Raw genomic sequence first — 24,283 nt, 5'->3', positions numbered from 1 at the left:
GGCAAGCAGCTAATTGCTCCGAGTTCATATCCGTCGGGATTGGACAGGCAGTGGAACTGACAGCCACTGTGGGCCCCTGGACAAGGCATTTCTCTGTGTGTGTGTGTAGGGGGGGTGTGGCTCTGTGCTCCCGGAAGGGCCGGGGCCTGAGGCAGAAGGGGCAGTGCCAGGGGCAGCCAGTCCTCAGCACCTCCTGGAGTGCGGAGCGTTTCCACACCCCAAGCCACATGGAACATCCGGTGCAGTGCTCTAGCAGCGATTTAAAGGACCTGAGGCTCTGACAGCCACAGCTGCAGGAGTAGCGGTGGTGGCAGCCAGAGCCCTAGTCCCCTTTGAATTGCCAGGTCGTAGGGCAACTGCATAGCCTAATCACCTGCCGACAAAGTGCCTTCCTTTGTCAGAGGGCCTGTGGGCAGGTGATTAGGTCATGACACCACTTGCCACTGCTTGTGATTCCGTGGCTACACAACTATTTTTTAGTCCGTTAGCTCAAAGAGAGTTACTGTTATGTCTATGCAAGCTGTGAATCTCACCCCAGGCCGAAGTATAGATGGAGCCTTGGTTTATATAGACTAGATTTTAAGTGTTACTCACTTGTTAGTGTTGTGATGAAATGAGCCAGTATTGCTTAGTCTCTTCATGTGTTCTGCTAATTTAATCATTTAGATATAGAAAACAATGTGCAATGGCTTTGAAATAAGAAGTGGCTTCTAGTTTTTGAATGTATTTCTGCATCTTAGGGATTTTTAAGTACACACACACACACACACACACCTGATCTTACAAACTAAATTGGGGTAAGTGTGATCTGTAATGGGAGTTTTCAAGGATTACCTAGGATGCTAAGAGTAAATGGTGTTTGTGATTCAAGGTGAGATTTCCCTCGAAGTCAGTGTAATATATGGGGCATGTATGTACAGCTGTATATAAAATATGTATTTTAAAGTACTTTGTGATCTTCTGGCAAGAAATGTGCAATATAGACACTATTAATAATAACAACTGAGTTGATATTTTATTGGCTGTAGTTCTGAACCATAGAACTATAAGACAGCAAAAAGTAGCAAATCATCCTGCACTCTACTTGGCTGCTCAGAAAAACATGAACAAGAGCCAAATATGAGTAATTTTGAAACTAAGTGACTGTAAATAGATTCTTTGTTTATTAAAAGGAGACAGAAGGGAAAAGCTGTAGTCTACATCTGACAGATATCATGGTATTGTATAACACAAGGACTATGCATGGATCTCATATACTACAAAAGGATGTTAGTAGAAGAACCTGCCATTACAGGTATCTACTAGGAGCTCTCCAAGAGCACACCAAATTGAGGGGTTATAATCTTATTGCAGCCTCACTGTTCAAAATACTATTCTTTTCTGTGTATAAGAAATCGTTAATGAAAGGCAACCCTTTCGTCTGCCTCCTGAGAATTTTACCTAGTTGTACCCTGAGTGAAGAAACAGGGTACAACTAGGTAAATCTGAGAGTGATGCTGACTCTACCCTTTATCAGAAGATTAGTCTATTTAATGTGATATTCCACTTGTGATTGTATAAAACAGCCTCCGTATGCAGCAATTAGAAAAATCACATAGAACAAATGTGAGCCTCAATAATATTTGCCATTTGCATACTCTAATTTATTCACCTTACTTACTTTGGCACCTAAGGCTATATCTACACTGCAACTCCCGTGTCTTAACAGCAGCCTGTTATTTCAGTCTCACTATTCTGATGTTCCTGTAAACCTGATTCCAACCTCATTCTACTGTGTAGACAGTGCCAAATTATGAAATAAGCTATTTCAAAATAAGATTGAAATAAGATACGCAATTTGCATAGCTCAAATTGTGTATTTTATTTCGACCTATGTTGCAGTGTAGACTCATACTTAGAGACTAATGAATGTTGTCACAGAACTGTTCTTTGTTTTTAAAGTTACAGACTAACACAACTACCCCTCTGAGACTTACTTATTTTGAATAGTACTTTCATCTTCAAGTAGACTCACTGGGGGAAGATCCTCAGGTGGTGTAAATTGTTATCACCCAGTCAAAATCAATTATTGAACTTCAGTGGAAGTATGAGTCAACAGCGTGCCCTTGTAACCAAAAAGACTAACGGTATGTTGATGTGCATTAGTAGGAGTACTGCCAGCAGATCTAGGTAAGTGATTATTCCCCTTTATTCAGCACTAGTGAGACCACATCTGGAATATTATGTCCAATTCTGCCCCCTGCCCATTACAGAAAGGATGTGGATACATTGGAGAAAGTCCAGCAGAGGGCAACAAAAATGATTGGGGGCTGGAGCATGTGACTCATGAGGAGAGGCTGAGGGATTTGGGCTTATTTAGTCTACAGAAGCGAAGAGTGAGGGGGGATTTGAGAGCAGCCTTCAGCTACCTGAAGGGGGGTTCCAAAGAGGATGGAGAGAGGCTGTTCTCAGTGGTGACAGAAGACAGAATGAGGAGCAGTGGTCTCAAGTTGCAGTGGGAGAGGTCTAGGTTGGATATTAGGAAAAACTATTTCGCTAGAGGGTGGTGAAGCATTGGGATGGGTTACCTAGGGAGGTGGTCGAATCTCAACCCCGAGTGGTTTTTAAGTCCCAGCTTGACAAAGTCTTGACTGGGAAGATTTAGCTGGGATTGGACTCTATGACCTCCTGAGGTCTCTTCCTATGATTCGATGACAGTTTTCATCATCTGAGGATCTGCCTCATTGGTTTTAATGGGACTATGTAAGGAATAAGGCAGTGTTTGATTAATGTTAGGGTGTCTGATTCAAGCTACAGAGACTGGCAACACATTTTTAATCCAATTTGACTGAGCTTTTAGATAATGTTTAAAAGTAAGGGCTAGATCTTCAGTTACTACAAGTTGCAATCACTCCATCAAAGTGCATAGGGAGCAGTGTTGATTTTTTTGGTAATATTCTTTATTATAAAATGGATGCCTATTTTGTAAAAAAAAAAAAAAAAAAAAAAAGTCGTCACTCTTGGATTAGATTTGTAATATTATGTGAGTTTTTAAAGCAAGTCTTTTCATTCAGAAATACTGGAGGAATCTTTTGTGTTAGTATTTCTTATTCATTTAAAATGTTATTTCTTTTAGCTTGGTCATACTGTCTGAGAATTATGTACAGAGCATATTAGGACTTCCTGAGCTGTATAGCGTAATGATCTTGAAGCAATTATTGTTTTAGAATGATAAAAACAGATGTTTTGCAGGACTGGGTCCTTAGCCACACAAGTAGATCCAGTGAAGTCAATGAATCTACACACATGAAGGAAGGTTTTATAGAGTGGGCTCAAATCATAGCTTTTCTGATCCATGTCACTTCTGTAGTACCTTACTGATTAAGAAAATGCTGAATTGACAAACCACTGTACAGAAAATCCAGACTGTGGCATGAGGTTTTATCTGTATCAATTCAGTTGGAATTAGTAAGACCTGAATATAAATTCTTGTTACTCAGTGAAGAGTATTTTTCTAAATATTGGTCATAGATGTTCTGGGGCATTGAAGCTAACAGTGAAGCCCAATGTTGACCTTCTTTAATAAGATGGAAGATGAGAACCTATGGAGTCTCCTATAGGATCCAAAATAGATCTTGGTCCAAGTAGATTGGCTTTTGGATTAAGGATTCTATACACTTTGTATTCTGCAAACCACTCTATTACACAGAGTATCATAGATGATTCCAATGCCCTGATACTTAAAATAAGACAGTTCTGTTGGCCACGAAGAAGGACTCTTTCGATTATTTTTGTGCTACAGTCTGAGAACTGCTGAGACAGAATATTGCATATTTTGACTTGACTCCAGAGGCTACTTTATGCGTAGTTTAGGTGCAACCTTTAAGTCCTTTGCAAATGCTGACTACAGGGCTCAGTTGGACAGTTTGTGTACTTTGCTTTAGAGAGAAAATAGTTCTATAATTATTCAGGAAAAATATTTAATGTTTGACACTTTTTTCATATATATGAAATTTAAATATAGTTATCAGTTGTACAACTAGCTAAACAATAATCAACGGAAAAGATTGTCTCAATAACCAAACCAACCAAAATGGAAAAAGCTGGAAATCTTTCAACAAAATAAATTCTGTTCTTCTCAGATGTCATGAAAACTGATGTCACTTTTAATTCTTCTGCAAAAATTGCTGCAGTTTGCAGCTAGTCAATGCACTCATTTTCTCCCTGACCAATCTATACAAAGACATTCTGTATACATTTCTATTTTCTGTGCCAGAAATGCATTCCTGGAATATAATGGAGGCCTTTTTGTTTTGTTTTTTATTTAGAAATGGAGAGAATACTTTCTCCATGAACTTTAATAACATTTGTTTATTATTATAAATTATTAGACCAACTTCTTTTGGCAAACCAAAGTGGAATCCCCCAGCAGTAAACTTCTCATTACATTATTTATTTTGTAAATATTATGCAAAAAAGAGCTTTGTATGACAGGTTTACATGAGTAACATAAAGCTTCATGTCTATAAAGGGAGGGTGGCTTTTAATGGACTGAACAAGAAACTTTTCTAGCTTCAGATGGCAATTTAGCCTTTATAAGTGTGTGTTGTTCAGACTGCTTATGATTGCAGTGGTTTGGACCATACCAGAAGTTAGTCTTTGTTGATGAGATCAGCTTTATTGTTGCAGTGTTTTGGGAATATCTGCTTCTCTGGAGATTATATCCAAGATTCTGGAGTGGAAACCTCTTTCAGACTACGTGAAGCAACTAAAGTACTGGCATGGGCTATTTAGGGAGGTGGTGGAATCTCCATCCCGAGGGGTTTTTAAGTCCTGGCTTGACAAAGCCCTGGCTGGGATGATTTAGTTAGGGTTGGTCCTGCTTTGGGTAGGAGATTAGACTCGATGACCTCTTGAGGTCTCTTCCAGCCCTAGGATTCTATGATTCTATGATTCCAAGTCATCTCAGAGATGACTATAAAGGAGAAGTGGTGTACAATGTAAGTATTAAACTTACCCGACAAAATAAAAAGATTAGAAGTGTTGGCTTATGAGTGACAGAACTGGATCAGATGGATTCTACCCTTGCACAGCCATTCAACCTTCTGGTGAAACACACTCATTTTTGGTTTGTGTGTGTCTGCTGTGCCGGTCCTTGTTTGTTAACCCAATGATAGGTGGGTGGCTTGGCGAGTAATGCTCTACTCTCTTGACTTCAACCATACCTACATATAATCAGAGGCATGACAGGCAGATTGATCACAGTGCAATATATCCCCTAATTACTCTCTCTCCCTCTCCCAAGAAAAAGTGCACCTATGTGTCTTTGTTCAGTTGGATTTTTTTCTTTCCTTTTTTTTTAATGTATTTTGTTCCCCTGGTGTCTTGTCTTGAGTGTCTGACTGTGGATTGTATTTTTCTTGTTACTGACAGCAAGTAATACATGCTGAAGGTGATCAATGCAAGTTCAAGCTTTGTGATTTATTTTTAATTATCTCTTCTACCATACAATGGAGATGTATAGCACTGTGTTAAAATCAATGGGAAGTGGGAAGAGGCAGCATAGAAGGACCACCGGTGTGATGTGCCCATGAAGAAGACAAATGTGGATCTAACATGTTTTGGATGAGGTATTTCCAGTAGGTAGAAAGCAGTATTAGGATCATTGTACAAGGCACTTGTAAAACCTCATTTGGATTACTGAGTACAATTCTGGTCACCCATGTTCAAGAAAGATCAATTTAAACTGGAATGGGTGCAGAGACGAGGTACTAAGATGATCAGGGGAAGGAAGGGTCTGTCACATGGGAGGAGACTGAAAGGGTTTGGCTTGTTTAGTCTGGCGTGGAGAAGGGAGGTAATTGCTCTCTATAAATATATGAAAGGGGATAAATACCAGGGAGGGCGAAGAGCTAAGCTAAGGGACAGTTGGCACAAGAACAAATGGCTATAAACTGGCTCTGAACAAAATGAGGCTGGAAGTTAGAAGACCGTTTCTAACCGTCAGTGGGGGTAAGGTTCTTTCACAAGAAATCCATGTTGCCCATCCACACTGACTTCTTGCCCAAGAGTTCTTGTGCAAAAAGGCTTATTCCTCATGGGGAGAGGAATAACTCTTCCGCAAGAAGCCCTCTTTTCCAATGCTGTACTGTAAATTTACTTGCACAAGAAGGTGCATGCAGTGTAGATGCTCTGCAAGTTTTTGTGTAAGAACAGTTATTCTTGCGCAAAAAGCCTGCAATGTAGACGTAGCCTTATAGTATAGACAAATGAGTCTGTGGTTCCTTCTGGCCTTAAAGTTTATGACATATTGGCTGTGTCTACACTGGCATGAATTTCCGGAAATGCTTAAAACGGAATACTATTCCGTTTTAAATTTTTCCGGAAAAGGAGCGTCTACATTGGCAGGCTGCTTTTCCGGAAAAGCCCTTTTTCTGGAAAAGCGTCTGTGGCCAATGTAGACGCGCTTTTCCGGAAAAGATCCCCGATCGTCATTTTCGCGATCGGAGCTTTTTTTCCAGAAAAGACTACTGGGCTGTCTACACTGGCCCTTTTCCGGAACAGTGTTCCGGAATAAGGACTTATGCCTGAGCGGGAGCAGCGTAGCTTTTCCGGAATAGCGGCTGATTTTGTACAGTAGAGCGTCGTTGCTTTTCCGGAAATTCAAGGGCCAGTGTAGACAGCTCACAGCTTATTCCGGAAAAGCAGCTGATTTTCTGGAATAAGTGGCCCAGTGTAGACACAGCCAAAGTGATCAATAAGTACTGAGCTTACAGAGAGTTGTGTAGTACCGACAGATGGAGCCTGGGACCTCTGGAGCTTCGTGCACCAGCCTCTACCGCTACAACTCTCAGCTAAGGTTCTAGAGCATGCTCATTCTTTCTCTCTGTAAGTGGTCTAAGTGCCACTATATGGGACAGTACATCACATCCAGAAGGTGTGTGGGTGACAGTTGCACATATTAAGGCGGTGATTTTAAAACAAATTGTATACAAGCCAAGAACATCCAATGTAAGACTTGGGAAGAAATTAGGAGTTAAGGAAAAAAATGTTTAAAACCTGTTATACTGATAAGAACCATGTGAGGCTTTAAGTATGATTAAAATATTGATTCAGAGATCTTGGAACTTCACTGCAATTCCACAAGGGCTATATAATTAAAGTTCAAATGGCTAAGAGTAAACCAGTTTTCTGAGTTAGCTTAATTCTTATTTTTCCAAATGCCTCATATAGTCTCTAGCTAGAAATATCATGAATATTATCACATATCTCTCACGCTTACAGTACTTTTGGCTGGAAGCATGACTGATTTTGATAATATTTCAAGTATTTTGAATGGAATTATTGGTTGATCATCAAATGTAATTTATAGCTGCTTTAGTTTTTGCTTTATGTATTAGTCCTGTAGCACTGTAATATGGTTTCCCAAAGAACTGGCTTTTTCTCTTCTAGGCTCAAATCCTGATTTGATTTAATTTACGTTTTCCATTTACTTCAACATAACATGCAGTCCTTAGGGTTTGATCCAAAGCCCACTGAAATCAATAGGAGTCTTTCCATTGACATCAGTAAGCCATGGATCAGGCCCATCAAGCAAAATTATCTGTCTCTGCTCTGAAAGTACATTACAGAAGGTTGGGATCTTCAAAAGTGCCTAAGGGAGTTAAATGTCCAAATCACAACAAATTCCTATTTTAGTATATAACTCCTCTAGAATCTAGTGGAAGCAAAACAACAGGTAATTCCAGTAAATGTCAGAATGTCAGGCTGAACCCTCACTAGATATAGAAGATGTTCCATTATACTCCAATGGACATCTAATTCTTCTCACTTTACCACTCTCAGACTATTAGGAAATCAACAAGAAGGGTTATTGTCCACAGAGGAAATCACAACTAAACCATCTAGGAGCTCACCCTAATAACCTGCACGGAAAACATCACATACTGTAACTTCTCATGACATTGAGGGGAAGAAGAATGTCCTACAATACTTCTCACAGCATGGGAACAGGCATGAGTTTGTCCTGTTAAAATCCGTTAAGTTTATTAGCAGACAGTGGTGGAAGACCTTGGAAAAACAGGAAGGTGCATTGTTTTCATTCAGTGCTATTGTATGTAATGAGAGATTTGACTTTTCAGGTTAAAAGAGACAACTGTCTCTAAAAAAAAAAAAAAAAAAAAAAAAGATACTCCAGTGAATATTTGAGGACTTACATTCAGTTGTTCCCCTCAGGAAATTTTATTCATTTCCCCCAGAGTTCAAGCTTATGAGAAAAGTCTCCATTAAGGTCTCCTCTTCATGGGTGTGAAGAAGCAATCAACACAATCTTTTGTCCTCTGATGTTCCACAATTGGTTTGTCCGGTGTCTACCAGGCTTGTGGTAAATTAGTATTTCACAAGTTCTTAATACTTGGGGCTGGGGAAGAGAGGAGTTACAGTTTCAAAGGAAAAATTTTCTAGTGCAAAAACTTAAATATTACCTTATAACATGGGATACAGATATAATGAAATTCGTGCAGGTAGCAACTTCCAAAAGCATTTCAGAAAGCCAAAACGCATTTTAATAAACCTAATACCTATCTGAACAATGTGAACACATAGTTGAGCCAGACTGGTTTGCAGCTATGCATTTGTCAGTGTTCAGTTAAGACCTACAGGCATTGGTATGAGTTGTCCTCTGGTCTGCTACCATTAAAATATATATTTGCTGAATAATATCTGATTAGCTTAGAACTGGTTGGCTATCCAATAAGTGTTAATACAGCAGCAATCTCTAATGAATACTGGAGATAAGAGATTCTGTTTGCTGAGTAGTAAGTACCATCTAATCAAAAGGGGTTTGTCAGGGTACTCTCAAGAGTAGCTGCTGAGTAATCAAATGTTTTTGAAAAATCTGGTTCTTCATGTCCTATCTAATCTCTTGTATGCCATAAGCGCTAGGTAACATGAATATTCTCCAGTTCCTTTATAACTGGATGTCACAGAAGCTGGGAAAGTTAAATGGCAGCTTAATTTTCATGTCTAGACCTTCTCATTAGCACAGCTTCCCATAATATCAGTTTATTCTGTGTATTGTTCCATTGCATTGTGGAAAATCATAGAAGTACATATCTGTTAAAGCTAGGTATGCAAGTTTTTTGTAATCTGTCCCTGACAGCATCTGTCAAAACAATACAGGAAAATCCTCGGGCTTGGTATGTTATTAGGGAATGGGACTGTTTGTTTATTCACTAGAAGGAATAAAACACATTGAGAAGAAGCCAGAGGAGAGAGATTGACTCAGTTATAAAGACTTCCAACTTGCAGCTACAGGATATTTCAGTTCCAGCGTTTCACATCAATAATAAACAATCTTTATGGGAATCATCAAAAGAGAAAAAGAAATGAGGGCTAGAATATATATAAAAAAATTTGGTGCCTGCTGTAGCGACATGAGGTTCGATTTGAAGATTGGAAAGAAGCATGTTCCGTATCACAAGAGCTTGAATTTCAAATAAATGTTTGCCAGCTATATGAGGCATTATCAATAATGTATCATCCTAATTCTTTTGAGATGATCTGTTGATGCAAGCCATTGGAGCACATGGTACTAATAGGAGCATTTATTTGATTTACGGAGCTACAAAATAGCAAATAACTAGAATTTTCTTTAAGCGACAGCCTGCATAGCCTCTTGAACACAGTGCAGTATAAATCATGCTTGTCTTTCTTAAGTGGTCTCCAGTGGTCTCAGGGTATAAGTAAATGCACTTAGATTGGCATCTTCATAGTCCATTTCCAATACCTGATTGACAGGTCATATTTTGTTGTATTATGCATTTTCTTTTAGATCTTTAGTAACTCCTTCATCCCCTGGATATTTGATGCTCATAGCAGGACATCTTGGAAAGGAGTGTTTATATATCTGTATAAATGTGTGTCCTCACACATTGTGTCTCTATAAATGTGTGCCCTCACACTGTGTATTGGGCCTGCCTTTTCTTAGAAAGATATACCTCTGGAAGCATGCTGAGGAGATAATGTGAAATCTTTTCCAGACCTCTGTTGGGTATTAAATGTAAACATACTCAACCCTAAAGCTGCAGTGGTGGTTTTGCCCTCATGTTTTGCAAATTCAGATGACAGTCATTGTTTGATAAACAGATTTATTTTAACTCCTTGTCCAGTATCTGACAGCACTGATGTGTGTATGTATGACATATGCATGCATGCTTGCCCCCACACTCTCGTACAACATATACTCCTATTAAAGCATGTTTTTGAAAATGTATTCACCTCAAAATTGATGGGATTTGTAGATGTTGGGGTGTCTGTGTGTACTGTCAGTGTTATGTGCCCTCATTCATAGTTTGAGAGTCAAGCTTAGAGCTGGTTGTGTTTCATATAATTGTCCGGCAGCCTGTCTGGTAGAGGAGCAATCTTACTGGGTGCTAGAAGTCTCTTCCTCTGCTAGCGGGTTGTTTGCCATGATATACAGCTTTGAGGGGATGAAAAAAAGAAGAAACATGAAGGGTTAAGCAGAATATGGTTGACTTGGGAAGAAGGATAGATGGGATTAAATACAAGGTTTCCTGCTTGTATTTGCAGTTCTTTCTGTAAATCAATGAATGCACTCAGGAGTCTTTTGAGTGATTTAAGAGCACTGGAGGGTAGTAAAGGGAGGCTGGGTGGATTTGGACGGTAGATGTAAGAAGTGTCCTAGCCTGAATGTGCAAAATACATGTTTAATGTAACCCTCTTGACTTCAGAGGAGTTCAAGCAGGGATGAATTTGATTGTGTACTAAAATATAAATGCATACAATTATTTTGGAGGCAAAAAGAAGATAATTATATTTCTTTCTTAGCTTACAGTGTGGAAGAGGAGTTAAAATTCCATATTGGTTCCTATTCACAGATGTATCCCTGTCCCTTCTAAGAGAATGATGTGAACTGGAACTTCATTTTGCATCATTTTATGGGTAATGGTTGACATCCCCTAGCTGAAGTGACCTAGAATTTGAATAAGTACTGCCATTGTACATTGTTTGTGTGATTTTGTGCTGAGATAACATGGGTGCCTTGAAATGTGCCATGAACAAAAATGTTTGTCTGTTTATTGGTGGAGGCTGAGAGGGTTGCTGTCTGAGAGACAGCTGCGTGCAGTGGAGCAGCCACAAGCAGGGTACAGCAGGTCATTGTGGTTTTTGGTCTTGGTTTTGGAATGTTTGATAGAATGGAACTTTCTATTGGAAACATTCAGTACAATGGACCCCACTTCTGGCCTGATCCAAAGACTACTGAAGTCATTAGAACAATTCTCATTGATAGTAATTAATGGTCTTTAAATTAGGCCCTAAATCTGGACCTGTTTGCTTTCTTGCTGTTGGAAAGGGAACCAGCTCCGCAAATGCAGCTGGGTTGATTTGCATTAGAATCCCCATAATGCATAGTTTAGCCCAAGGGAGAAGAAACCTTTGAGGAACAATATCGCCCCACCAGAAAGCCTGGGACAGAAACACTGATTCCAAATTTGCATTCATTTTATGGCCTGTCATAGGAGATGCAATACTAGTCCCAATGGAAATAAACTCATGTATGTGCATGCTGCAGGAGCCTTATTTTGTATAATTTTAAAAATGCACCGAAAAGCTTTATAACACACATAGCTCCCTTATGTGATGGTCTTTGCTGGATGGTAATCACACAATCATATCCCAGCATACCTATGTACAATACAAAGAACATCATGTGAGTCTGTTGATTGACTCAGCAGACAAGAATAATGATGAGTCAGATTCAGTTCCTTGTTGGGCCTTTCTTAAAACCAAACCAAGATATAGGAGTCTGCTTCACTGGAACAGGCAGCTTTTCCCAGGTTTTTGGAATGATAATTATAAAAATTTGTATGCCTTTCCGTAAGGTCTTACTCTTCTGACTTTAGTGAAAGTATGGTCGGGTCAAGACTGTAAGGAAGGGCTGGTGGATATGAATGTATATAACCTTTAAGGGGTTCAGTATGTACCATTGTCTGTGGCATTGTCTTACTCCCAAAATAAGGCTGCTGTTGCTACAAGGGAAATAATAAAGGAATGAGAATATTTTCACTAATTGTAGATTAGAGGACATTTTGGAAGAAAGAGCAGTTTGACTGTAACACCTCAGTGTACTTGCATGCAATCACATTTAGCTTTGATTTTATAGCATTTACAGCCTTTGGTGTCTATTCTACCCCATTAATGCAATGGCAGTTCTTTATGTGCTGAGGGAAGTACAGACTCTAAGGTAAACTGTTAGGAGTGAATACATTCTTGGAGTCATCTATCATTCCAAAAAAGAAAATTTGAATTCCCTCCCTCTCTTATTTAATTACTTTCACTTTTAAAAAGTTACAATATTTAAATGTAAACAAACATCTGGCACAATATATACCATTTCTGCTATCTGTATACATAAATTCACATTATAATTACTGTTTATCTTTCCAGCTACTGTGAACCATTGAATCTTTAAAGAAAGAAAATATGGAGCTTGCTTGCTTACAATTCACCAGTGTTGTCTTTATCATACTTTAATAGCTTCTAACTCAGTTATTTCTGCTTGGAAAATATTTTATTCTGTTATCTGTGTTTGGACAGGTGCTTATAAGAAATACAAGTAGTGAAACTCGGGGCCTGATCTGAAGTTACACCAGTGTAGAATTAAATATTTATTCATAATGTAAAAATCTTGTAGAATGGTCCCCAAGTCTTTACCGCTTTCAGCACAGTATTCAGGTCCTGGAATTACCTCTGTTCATGTACACATCTCCCATCTTTTATTTCTTTAAGCATTTGAAAAAAAAACTATTAAACCTTTCCTGCCTTGCTATTGTCATTAAATCACAAACAGAATAGATAGGTAGCCTTAACATTCATATATTTTTAAGTCTCCAAAGATCTGATTTCAAGATTTTATCATTCTCTTGCAAATTACTGTTTGTGGTTTGTAGGTGTACTGATAATAAAATTAAGGTGTGGGTCCTCTTGTACTAGGAACTGTACAGAAAAGTCACAGAGGATGATTTCTGATCCAGTCTGCAGCAGACAGACTGGTTGCTATAGATAAACATGTTGCAGATCTTTTGGTGGAAGTCTCAGGTCACCAATTGCTCACTCAATCATTTGAATTTAACATATAAGATATTCTCTACAAACATTTCATGAACAAGTCATAGCACAAGTATTTTCTTGAATACTGTGTATAGATGTGGTTGCTTCATCTCAAAAAAGATATATCGGCATTGGAAAAGGTTAAAAAAAGGGCAACACAAATGATTAGGGGTTTGGAACGGATCCCATATGAAGAGAGATTAAAAAGACTGGGACTTTTCAGCTTAGAAAAGAGGAGACTAAGGGGGGATATGATAGAGGTACATAAAATCATGACTGGCATGGAAAAAGTGAATAAGGAAAAGTTACTTATTCCCACAATATAAGAACTAGTGGTCACTAAATGAAATTAATAGGCAGCAGTTTTAAAACAAACAAAAGGAAGTTTTTCTTCTCGCAGCACACAGTCAATCTGCAGAATTCCTTGCCAGAGGATGTGGTGAAGGCTATGACTTTAACAGGATTCAAAAAAGAACTAGATAGATTCATGGAGGTTAGGTCCATCAATGACTATTAGCCAGGATGGGTAGGAATGGTGTCCCTAGCCTCTGTTTGTCTGGAAATGGGTGACAGGAGAGGGATCATATGAGGATTACCTTTTGGGTCCCCTTTCTTTGGGGCAATTGGTATTGGCCATTGTCAGCAGACAGGATACTGGGCTAGATGGACCTTTGGTCTGGTCCAGTATAGCCGTTCTCATTATCACAAACACATAAGCACTTAATGGAGTACACCTGCTTTAGGTGTTTTGATGTTATTTCCAAGAGTAGCCATATTGAATTAGTAGGACCTTTGAGTAGGTTGAGCTTCACTGATTTTGCTTCATAAAAAAAAAAAATGTTATTCTAAAATAAAAGCCATCTTCATGAATGAGGCAAATCATGGGTCTTGGTGTTGTACCAGAATGGATCGAGTGAGAGAGGCTATAGGAATATATGAGGGTATGTCTACACTACAGACTTAGTTCGAACTAACTTAGTTCGAATTAGTTAATTCGAACTAAGCTAATTCGAACGAACGCGTCTAGAACTAAAAACTAGTTCAAATTAGCGTTTTGCTAATTCGAACTAGCATGTCCACATTGAGTGGACCCTGAACAGGGCTTAAGGATGGCCGGAAGCAGTGCCGGCAGGGCATCAGAGGAGGACTTAGAGCGTGGAGCTGCTGCCTCAGGCTAGCCGAGGGCTGCGCTTAAAGGGACCCGACCCTCACCCTGGACAGACAGTTCTCAGGGGTGCCCCGCTTGAAAACCAGTCCTGGCTTGGAGTGCCCAGACTACCCACACTGGGCACATCACACCACTCGGCCATCAGACCGGCTGCACTTGCCGCAGGCTGCCATCTGGGGAGAGGGGGTAATTGGGGGGCTGCAGGAGAGCTTCCACCCCCAGAAGCCCGCAGAGCCAGCCCAGTCCTCCCCATCGGGGGCTCGTACCCCATTCCTCCCTCACCTCCTTCCACTTACCCTTCCCTAGCCCCCCTTCCTGATGTACAAAATAAAGATAACGTTTCTTCCAACCTTGACTCTGTTTTTATTGAACAAAACTGGGGGAGACTGGGAAAAGGAGGTGGGAGAGGGGAAGAGAAAGGCTGGGAGAGGGGAGGGCAACTAACATGATCAGGGGTTAGGAACAGGTCCCAGATGCAGAGAGGCTACAGAGACTGGGACTGTTCAGATTAGACAAGAGGAGACGGAGGGGGGACAGGATAGAGGTCTCTAAAAGCAGGGGTTGGGTAGAGAGGGTGCATTCAGAAAAGTTCTTCATGAGTTCCCATAAAGAAGGACTAGAGGACACCAAAGGAAAGGAATGGGTAGCAGGCTTGAAACTAGTAAGAGAAAGTTCTTCTTCTTCTTGACAAAGCAAATAGTTAACCTGTGGAACTCCTTGCTGCAGGAGGCTGTGAAGGCTAGAACTAGAACAGAGTTTAAAGGGAAGTGAGATTAAGTCATGGAGGTTGGGTCCATGGAGTAGTCTTAGCCAGGGGGTAGGAGTGGTGTCCCTGCCCAAAGTTTGTGGAAGGCTGGAGAGGGATGGCACGAGACAAATGGCTTGGTCACTGTCTCCGGTCCACCCCCTCCAGGGTCCCTAGGGTTGGCCGCTGTCGGCAGACAGGCTACTGGGCTAGATGGACCTTTGGTCTGACCCAGGATGGCCATTGTAAGCCCAGGGCTCAGGGTCGGGGGTCTCAGTGGACCACCTTGATTTTCATGCACTCCTGCTCCTGGGTGGCCAGGCTGGCAGCTCTCCTGCCCTAGACGGCCACTTTCCTGTGCCTAGTGCGGAGATCATGGACGAGGTCCACGATGTCCGCACTAGCCCAGGAAGGTGCCCACCTCTTGCGGTCCCGGGCAAGCTCCCGGGAGCCGCCAGCCTGGTTCCGGGAAGAGGAGGTGGGCTGGGGGACATCGGGTGGGTGGCTCTGTGCCGTGCCAGGTGCAGGGTCTGCTGGCTGGGTGCTGGCAGGCTTGCACCTGGCACGGGCACCGTAGCCAGCCCGTGCCCCTTTAAGGGGTCCGGGGCCGGGAGGGGGGCATAGAGTTTCCCTGGTGTTGGCCAGAGTGGCCACCAGGGAAACCTGGGGAGGGCTAGCCTCCCACTAGTTCGAATTAAGGGGCTACACACTCCTTAATTCGAACTAGTAAGTTCGAACTAGGCTTAATCCTCGTAAAATGAGGTTTTCCTAGTTCGAACTAAGCGCTCCGCTAGTTCGATTTAAATTCGAACTAGCGGAGCGCTAGTGTAGCGCCTATGAATGTTAGTTCGAACTAACATTGTAGTGTAGACATACCCTAAGATTTTTTTCATAATATACTATAAAAAATAGAGAACCTTATTCAATATACCAGAGGCTGGGTCTAGACTGGCATGATTTAGTGCAAATACTTTTAACAGAAAAGTTTTTCTGTTAAAAGTATTTGCGCAAGAGAGCGTCTATATTGGCAAAAGATTTGCCTTTGCGCAAAAGCATCCGTGCCCAGTATAGATGCGCTTTTGCGCAAGAAAGCTCCAATGGCCATTTTAGCCATCGGGCTTTCTTGCACAAGAAATTAAGGTGCCTGTCTACACTGGCCCTCTTGCGCAAGTATTCTTGCGCAAGAGAGTTTATTCCTGAGCGGGAGCGTCAAAATATTTGTGCAAAAAGCACTGATCTCTTATATTAGAACATCAGTGCTCTTGCGCAAATTCTCGTGGCCAGTGTAGACAGGCGGCAAGTTTTGCGCAAAAACGGCCGCTTTTGCAGAAAATCTTTCCAGTCTAGACACACCCCAGAGTGATTCATTTAATGTGTTTTTTTTTATAAATGGTTACATTCAGTATACAGTTATATTTAGATTAGGTTGTAAATGAGTAAATCAGCACCACGTTTCTAGGTCTGGTCCCAATATTTTGAAACCTTTAAGAAAATCTCTGGCATTAATTGGACCTCATTGCAGAAAACAAGAGCTCTCAATTTATTTAGATATCCTACGGCTATAAAAACAGTAAATTGTATTTGTTTTATTACACATGCCAAAGGCAGGGACACTGGAGAAATAAACTACCTTCAAATTATTGAGAGGGTTGGAGCAGGTGATAGGGACTTAATACCTTGCACCTCTAGAGATATGAATTCATATAGTACTACTCTAAGCAACAAACAAAATGTGTATGGCCTCACTCGGCTCCCTAGACATTCTTTCACCTATGGCACTATATAAATATAACATGAATTAATAATTCACATCATACACAATATGAAACATTTCAGCATTCTCTTCTCTGAAGAATCATAATGCTAGCAAAGCAGAAAAGGTGCAATGAGGAAATGAGGGGTCGCTGTGTGTTGCAGCATGCTTAGGTTATCTTAGTCGCCGAGGGAGTTCCAGAGCTAGAAGCATCAGCTTGAGTTAAAGAACGAGGCTCTCTGAATCTGGCACCTGTAATACACTTACCTTCTCTGTGGATCAGGATGTTTAAAAAACGTTGACCAGTAGGTTCTACTTGGTTCTAGCCCATGATATCGAATCCCTACTTTTATAAGAATTTGCATACGATACAAAGGAGATTCTGTTTTGGGTGTTTAAAGAGTGTGAAGAAGAAGAAAAAAATCCCATTGTTTGAACTAAGGTAGAAATAGCACAGTGAGCAGTCATGTGACTTTTTAATAACAAGGGAAGAGGGAGTGGTTGGCACTGCTTAGTACATACTGAAAAACTTTTTGGTTTGTAGCAGATATAGCAACACTGGTTAACTACTCTGAGACGTAAACCCTCAGTTGATCGAAAAGCATGTTATCATTGAATGTTTCAAACAATCAGTGATGATAAATGGAGATATTGTGTAATATAACATCTTGTTATTCTTAATGTGAGTTAAGGATTTTGTTTCACTTGAATGGACTGAGTTATATTAGGCTTTCACCCATATGACTGCAAGCCTGTCCTGGTTTTCCTTCATATTATAAAGATAAAGCATTCTCTTCCTTCCTCTCGTTCTCCAAGCAATGCACTCGGAGTAGTCAATTAAACCTGTGTAAAGTGGGTGTGCAGACAGTGCAGAATCAGGGCCACAGGATATAATTCTGGTCTCTGTTACTCTGCTGTCCATCTAAAATATGTCAGTTAAGTTACATTATATTTGCACTAGAATAACCAAGCCAAATTGGTATCATGGTCTCAAACTGGGCTCTGAAAGATATGCACACAACTGTCATTGGCTTCAATAGAAGCATTTCAGGGAGAACTTGGATGGAAAATATGTGCATCCATGAGAACAAAAGTTTGGCTAGTAACTTTTATTTTGATGTAATAAATTATTGAGGAGCCAGCTACATCTAAATGTATCTTTCTCTTTTATTTTTTGCTTTAAATGCCTATTCACAGATTGAAGAAACAAATCAATACAAAAGCCTCCCAAACAAACCCCAAAACATTCTGGTAACAATTGTTCCATGGTGTTTTTTTATAATGTATGACTTTATTATGTGAGCGGGGTGGCAAATTGTCCTCTCTAGCAGATTGACTCACTTTACCTGTGGGGAAGAGACAGCTGAAGAGCCAGGAGGGAAATCTGCCAATTCAGAAAATGTATTGTAATAAATCTATACTGAGACCACATTGTTTGTTTTGAATGTTAGTTTGTATTTGATGGTTCTAATCTAACTGAAGTCTTTATCATAATGTTTGAAATTGTACCTTAGGGCTGAGATTATCACTGAAACTTGCAGAGGCATTTGATGTTTATTCCATGTTGCTCAGTGCATTTCTATTGCTGCACAAAGAGTTTCTCTCTTTGTCATGTTCAGTAAAAGAAATACAGCAGAGAACAGTGTGATAAGCCAGAACAGACTCTCTCTTCACTGGATACAGCTGCCTTTTTCTATCCAGAGAGGAGGAGAGAGATTCTTTGAACCCTTTAAAATAGAATGACTAGACTTCTTACAAAACTAATAATTTCATATCTATTTTAACATTGTTTCAAAGGTCCAGGTCAATTTGATGATAAATCTCTAACCAGCTGCTTTGAGAAGTTTTATATATATTTCAAATACAAAATAATTAAAGCTGTGGTTGAAATTCTGCTGTGTGTGCATAGGCACTGAGAGGAGGCTGAAGCACTCAGGGGGGAAAAAATAGTGGGTGCTCAGCACACTACACCCCACTGGTCAACTCCTCTCTCCCCCTTCCACCTATCAGAAGCCCCGCTGATCAGGGCTCCCCTCTGGCACGATGCTGAACAGCTGGTTGCAGTGGGTGGGAGGTGCTGGGAGGGAGAGGTACAAGGTTGGGGCATGCATAGGAGAGGGGCAAAATGGGGGTGGAAAGAGGTGGGGTGGGAGTGGGGACTTGAGGGAGTGGAGTGGGGGCAGGGTCTGAGGCAGAATGGGTGTCAAGCACCCTGCAGTGAAGGGGAATGTTGGCACATACGGTTGAGTGCACAGTTTATCACTGCATTCCCATGACACTTTCAAAGAGGACAGCAAGATGTGTACTTGGAGACTTGCTCTGAAGTGCCTGTTTTTTTTTTAAAGCATTTGAGAAAATGGTGTTGCCCAGTTGTTGAGACTGGTAGTAGGAATTCTTGGGTTTTAATTGACCACTGATTCCTTCTCTGGCCCTTGGACAGGTAACTTAAACTCTATGCATCTTAGATTTGTAGCATTAGGCTGTTATGAAAACAACATACTGATGTCTGGGAAATACTTTGAGAGGCTCTTAAAAGTGCTATAGGTTTGTATAAGTGGTCATGAAATAATATGGGAAGCTTTGACAGCAACAAGAATACATCACAGGAGAGTGGCTCTAGATATTCCTAAAGCAGTCAATATTATTATTTGTGATCACTTAATAGTGCCAGGACTCTGGTAGATGCTTCACAGGTATTGGCTCTTCACTAATCTTGGTGAAGATAGCAGAACACTGGGAGATTTGAGGTGGAGCATGAGTCTCTGTGAATGGCTCTAGGGTTGTTCAACATGCTTTATTTGTAGTGCCTTGGGAAAGGATGGTCTGATGTTTGATCACTGATGAAATCATTTACTTTTGCTGGTGTATATGAAATCTGAATCAGGCTCAATATTTCATGACTGCTGCAGGAATGAGCAACTGTAGTGACAGTTTCCAGTGGATGCAGTGGTTATTCTCTAGGACAATTGCAGGCAGCAGCCACAGTGCCATAGCTGCTGCTGTATTTTGATTCTGTGTGTGTGTGTGTGTGTGTGTGTGTGTGTGCGCGCACGCTCTCTCGCTGTATGTGCACTTGCATTAATGAGACTGCTTGTCCAATGTGACTGGTCACTTACCTGATTGTACATACACTAAAGCGAATGAGAACAGGTACTGCAGCAGGTTGTCCTTGGTCAGGATCATAGTGGAGCGATTGTACTAGGCACTTTACTTTCTAGCGGGAGTCGGAGTTGGCAGAACATGGATCCCTGAACAAATGGTCTTGGAGGTGTGAAAGCCCTGTAGGAAAGATGCCACAGTGAGATTGATAGGCAATGAGGTTTGTGAAGGAACCAAATGGAGTACAAATCCAGCAAAGGGGAAATTGAAAGTGCAGAGATAACAACAGCTGTTTTTCTGTCCCGCACAGAGAGAGAGAGAGACGTCCTCCCCTTCTGATGGATGGGAAAAGAGGGAGGGAGGAAGAGAATAGACACTTTTCTTCCTCCCATCAGTGAAAGGATGAATAAAGACAGGGGCTCAGAGGTAGATGGAGACAGGAGATTAGCAATGTTGCTGGCTTTCTCTGTTCTTTAGTCTTCAATGAGAGGCTCATTCTTCCACTGTGCTCCACCCTTGTGTGTGTGTGTGTGTGGGGGGGGGGGTTGGGGAAGGAATCGATGCTTTAAATATTATGTAAATACATACATATAATACACCAATCTAAACAAAATTAATTCTTATTAGCATAATCCACTTTCCTCTGGATAAATATTTTTAACGTGTTGATATGGAATTATGTCTCAGAAACACATTGAAAGGCTGCTTTTTCCATCCTGATGCTTATCTCCATCTGGTGTGTGCATGTGGAGGACACTGCATAAAAGTGTCTGAATAAAATAAATTTCTTGTTTTGCCATGAGCATCTCTAATCATTGTCTCTTTTAATAATGGATGGACACTGAAAGATGTTATAGCAAATGTTCCCTGTTTGGGTGGGTGGCCCTTCCCACCACCACAGGCGATTATCTATATCTATGAGCTTTGACTGCATCAGAGTGTCAGGTTTGGGCTGAGCATGTTAAATAACGAGACTGATGTGGCTGGATGTGTGGCAGGAGGACCATGTGAAAGAATCTGCTCTGAGACACTCCATTTCAATGACCAGTTCATTGAGTAAAGGATCACATAGGCTCTCACTCAGGACTAGAAGGTAGTCTGGACTGGAAAACCTGATCAGCAAAACCAATTGCCAGCAAAACCAATTGCCTGAAAAACCATAAAGCCATCCGTTACAACCTGGTGGCCATGAAAACAGATGCCTGCATTGGAAGAATGTGGGTTTCACAAGCTAACACCTATACTTTTTGACAGAAAGAGATTACATCCAGAAGGAAGGAGTAGTGTGAGCTCAAACGAATCAGTATTTTCATTAGAGCTGCCACCATGCTATCACATACTCATGCTTAGCTGTAGGATCTTGGCACTACCATTGGAAACAGACCAGTGTGGGGATACCATTCTGAACTACTCCTGTGTGTGACGAACATTAAGCTCTGCCTAATTCATTTCAGGACTGCAGTCAGGGTCTTAAACCTTCAAAAGGTTTATACATGTGTTTAACTTTGAGCATGTCCATAAATCTTCGCAGGATTTGGGCCCTTGGGATTGTGTTGTTTCTTTGGGTCAGACCCAAAGCTCAATGAAGTCATTGCCATTGATTTGAATGAGCTTGCTGCTTGTTTTTAATTGTAATACTTCCAGAGACCATGGGAGTAGGGGACGGAGAAGAAGAGTGAATTACCCTAAACCAGTTTTGTATGATACCTGCATTTAATTAAGCATTTAACATGCAAAACAAAGTTTTTGATTCCCTGTTGGACAGGGAGTGGGAATTTAAACTTCACTCACCACCACTGTCACAGTGACACAAATCAAACTTTGCTTAAAATGTGTGTGTTCTTATTGTCAATTTACAAAGAGTCTGCTTCTCAAAAACTCTTATTGTGAAAGCAAATGTTCTTTAAGGATAATGGGCAGGATTTTGGAATCAGATGATCCCTGTCATAATAGGATGGCATTGTAGCAGTGGCGAGGGTGCTTCCTATTGGTTGCATATCACTGTTGTAGCTGGCAGAACAGGTATGTTCATTTTAGGTTCCCGAACGGCTGTTGGAGGAAATCTTTCATATTAGTCCTATTAGTTTTACATTTCCATATGTGTTCTCGGGATTCCTTTGTTATAATTAAGGATAAGATTTTGGATGGTACCATCATTGAGTTGGAGGAGATATTCTTGCACAAATGCACTTGTGCATGATGCACTATTTGCTGAATCACCTAGTTAGGTACTCGAGAGGTTCATAAAGATCTGGGGAATGCACATGCCATCCCATAAAGCTGTCAATCAAGTATTGGAAAGACTGTGGAGATGCCATTCTAAGTGCATGTACTTATCCCCCGCGTTTACTTTGAGATCACTTACAATACACAAGCTAGATTTATACTGCACAATGACTCCCTTAGATTGTGGAATAACCAATCAGAGGACTGTTTATTATGAAATATTGTTAGCTGCTTTCTCTGATATCTGAATTCATAAATTTTAAGAGGGAGAAATCTCTTGTTTGTTACAGCAAGAAAGCCTTGTCTTGCCAAAGACTTCTCTTACCTCTTCATTTCCCTTGGCATGCAGGGGAGGGAAGAGTGAGCTTTGGAAAATCACCTAGCAGGGAAAACAACAAAACCGTCCTGTGTGATCAAAAGCTTCCCAGGCTGATCAAACTGTTTCAAGTGAAGTTCATGTGTTGACAATGAGAATCTGAGGAGATGGATCCCATACTCCCACATACTCTTTTCATTTAGCTCATTTGTTTATCCTGTCTGCTTGCTACACTCGAGCTAACAGGCTTCGGAAATGTTTACTGTGTGAATGTGCTAGGAACCAAGATATGTTCAGGGCATTTTATTGTCCTACTGTTCAGGACTTATTTATGGAGGCTAAAGTGATGTTCAAAAAGTGTAGGACTGCATTAATCTGGGGGAAATTCTTTGATTTCTAGGAGGCACTCCAGATTTTCACTGGTGTAGGAGCTAGCAGAATTTGCCTAGTCAAGAGAATCAGTTTGTCAATTAAGAAAGGAGCACCGTCAGTTCAGTGGTCTGTGTGAAGGTACATTTTGCATATTCCTAACTGACTATTTTTAATGTCTAGCATCTTAGCCTTCCAAAACCTAATGGCTGCTACTGCATCCACTGATCTCAGCCCTTTCTCACCCCAGGAATAACCGAAGGACTTCTCTTTACCACCACGCTAAATCGGCAACACTTCCAGATTACAGATGGGCTTGTTCCATGAAGCCATACAGAGGCCCATTACCATTTCCTTGCATGCAATTCTCACTACACTACCTGCCTGCAAGACTGGGGGGAAGGAGGAAAGCAGTTTTAGGAGCTGAAAGCCTTGTGCTTGAGTTATGTGGTAGGGTAACATGCCTCACTGAAATGCATTCATCCTCAAGGTTCTTTGCAAACGCTATGGGTCAGATTGTGGGCTTTCCTTTGGCGAGCACTTGTGAATTGTGCCATTGCCTTGAGTAGTCCCGCTGATGTAACTGCCCACTATTCTGTATCGGGGCCCACCCTACTTCCATTAAAGTTAATGGGAATTTTGCTTCCAGATTTTAATGGAAGCAGGCTTGCAATGACTCCATTGTGAGACAGCGAGTAAGTAATAGTATAATAGTAGAACTACTGGTGCCCTAAATTGGTTAGGAGGAGCTGTACAGACATACATGGAGAAATTCTAGAGAGACTTTATAGCAATCGCCTCCATCTTCAAGAGGAGACCACCCTGTGGTCTTGTCCCAGATCTTTTGTCCTGAACAAAATGGTGCATTACACCAGACTACGGACATTACCAGGGGTAGTCCTTACTGCTGTGAGCAGCCCCTTTGACTTCTACTCAAGACAGTAAGATACACTGCTGTTACTTAATCACTAAAACCAGGGATACATACCGATGAGAGAGAGCCTTTTCATAATGAAGGCAAGACGGGGCCAGATCTTTAGCTGGAATAGCCTGGTATTTGTGACATAAACTACTACTTGAATTTGGTACTCAACTGTTCTTCAGTTTTTCACTCTGGTGTTGAATTTTCGTTTTTGTTTTCAGAAGATAAATCAAGGTCTATTTCCCAATACTGAAGTTCCTGCCTTGTTGATGAAACACAAACAGATTACATATATAGAGAAGGCAATTGCAGCTCTCATGCAGTGCCCTTCCTGTGTGAAAAATTCTGACATAAAAAAATCAGCTTCTGAGAAACAGGAGCCAACATCCAGAATTCACACCAGTCCCACTCTAGACTCTATTAGCAGAAATCCCCAAGACAAAGTGTTTGGCCAAATCAGCGGCAGAGCTAGTTTTGTGATGTGTGTTCTACAGACTCGTGGGGACTAGAACAGAGTCTGTTATACTCATTTCACTTTTAAAACACCATTTTTTCCAAACCACAGTCCCTGGAAG

At 40.9% G+C, this 24,283-nt stretch overlaps 1 protein-coding gene and 1 long non-coding RNA gene across 3 annotated transcripts in view; one reads left to right on the top strand and one right to left on the bottom strand.

Moving 5' to 3' along the window:
- NCKAP5 (NCK associated protein 5) overlaps positions 1-24,283 on the top strand; it is a 652,533-nt gene that overhangs the window by 7,534 nt on the left and 620,716 nt on the right. The gene's annotated exons all lie outside the window — the stretch shown is intronic.
- Positions 1-24,283, bottom strand: part of LOC142830154 (uncharacterized) — an 89,021-nt gene that overhangs the window by 17,211 nt on the left and 47,527 nt on the right. The window contains exons 2-3 of one of the 2 annotated variants that reach the window (XR_012905135.1): positions 19,893-20,055; positions 4,057-8,398 (exon numbers count right to left, since the gene is read on the bottom strand). This is a non-coding gene — a long non-coding RNA (uncharacterized LOC142830154). Of the gene's footprint in view, positions 1-4,056; positions 8,399-19,892; positions 20,056-24,283 lie in introns of those variants that run through there. The other variant, XR_012905134.1, reaches the window with a different exon arrangement.

Source organism: Pelodiscus sinensis, chromosome 7 (assembly GCF_049634645.1).
Source record: "Pelodiscus sinensis isolate JC-2024 chromosome 7, ASM4963464v1, whole genome shotgun sequence".
Taxonomy (NCBI): Eukaryota; Metazoa; Chordata; order Testudines; family Trionychidae; genus Pelodiscus; species Pelodiscus sinensis.
This window is presented reverse-complemented; position numbering and strand designations above follow the sequence as displayed.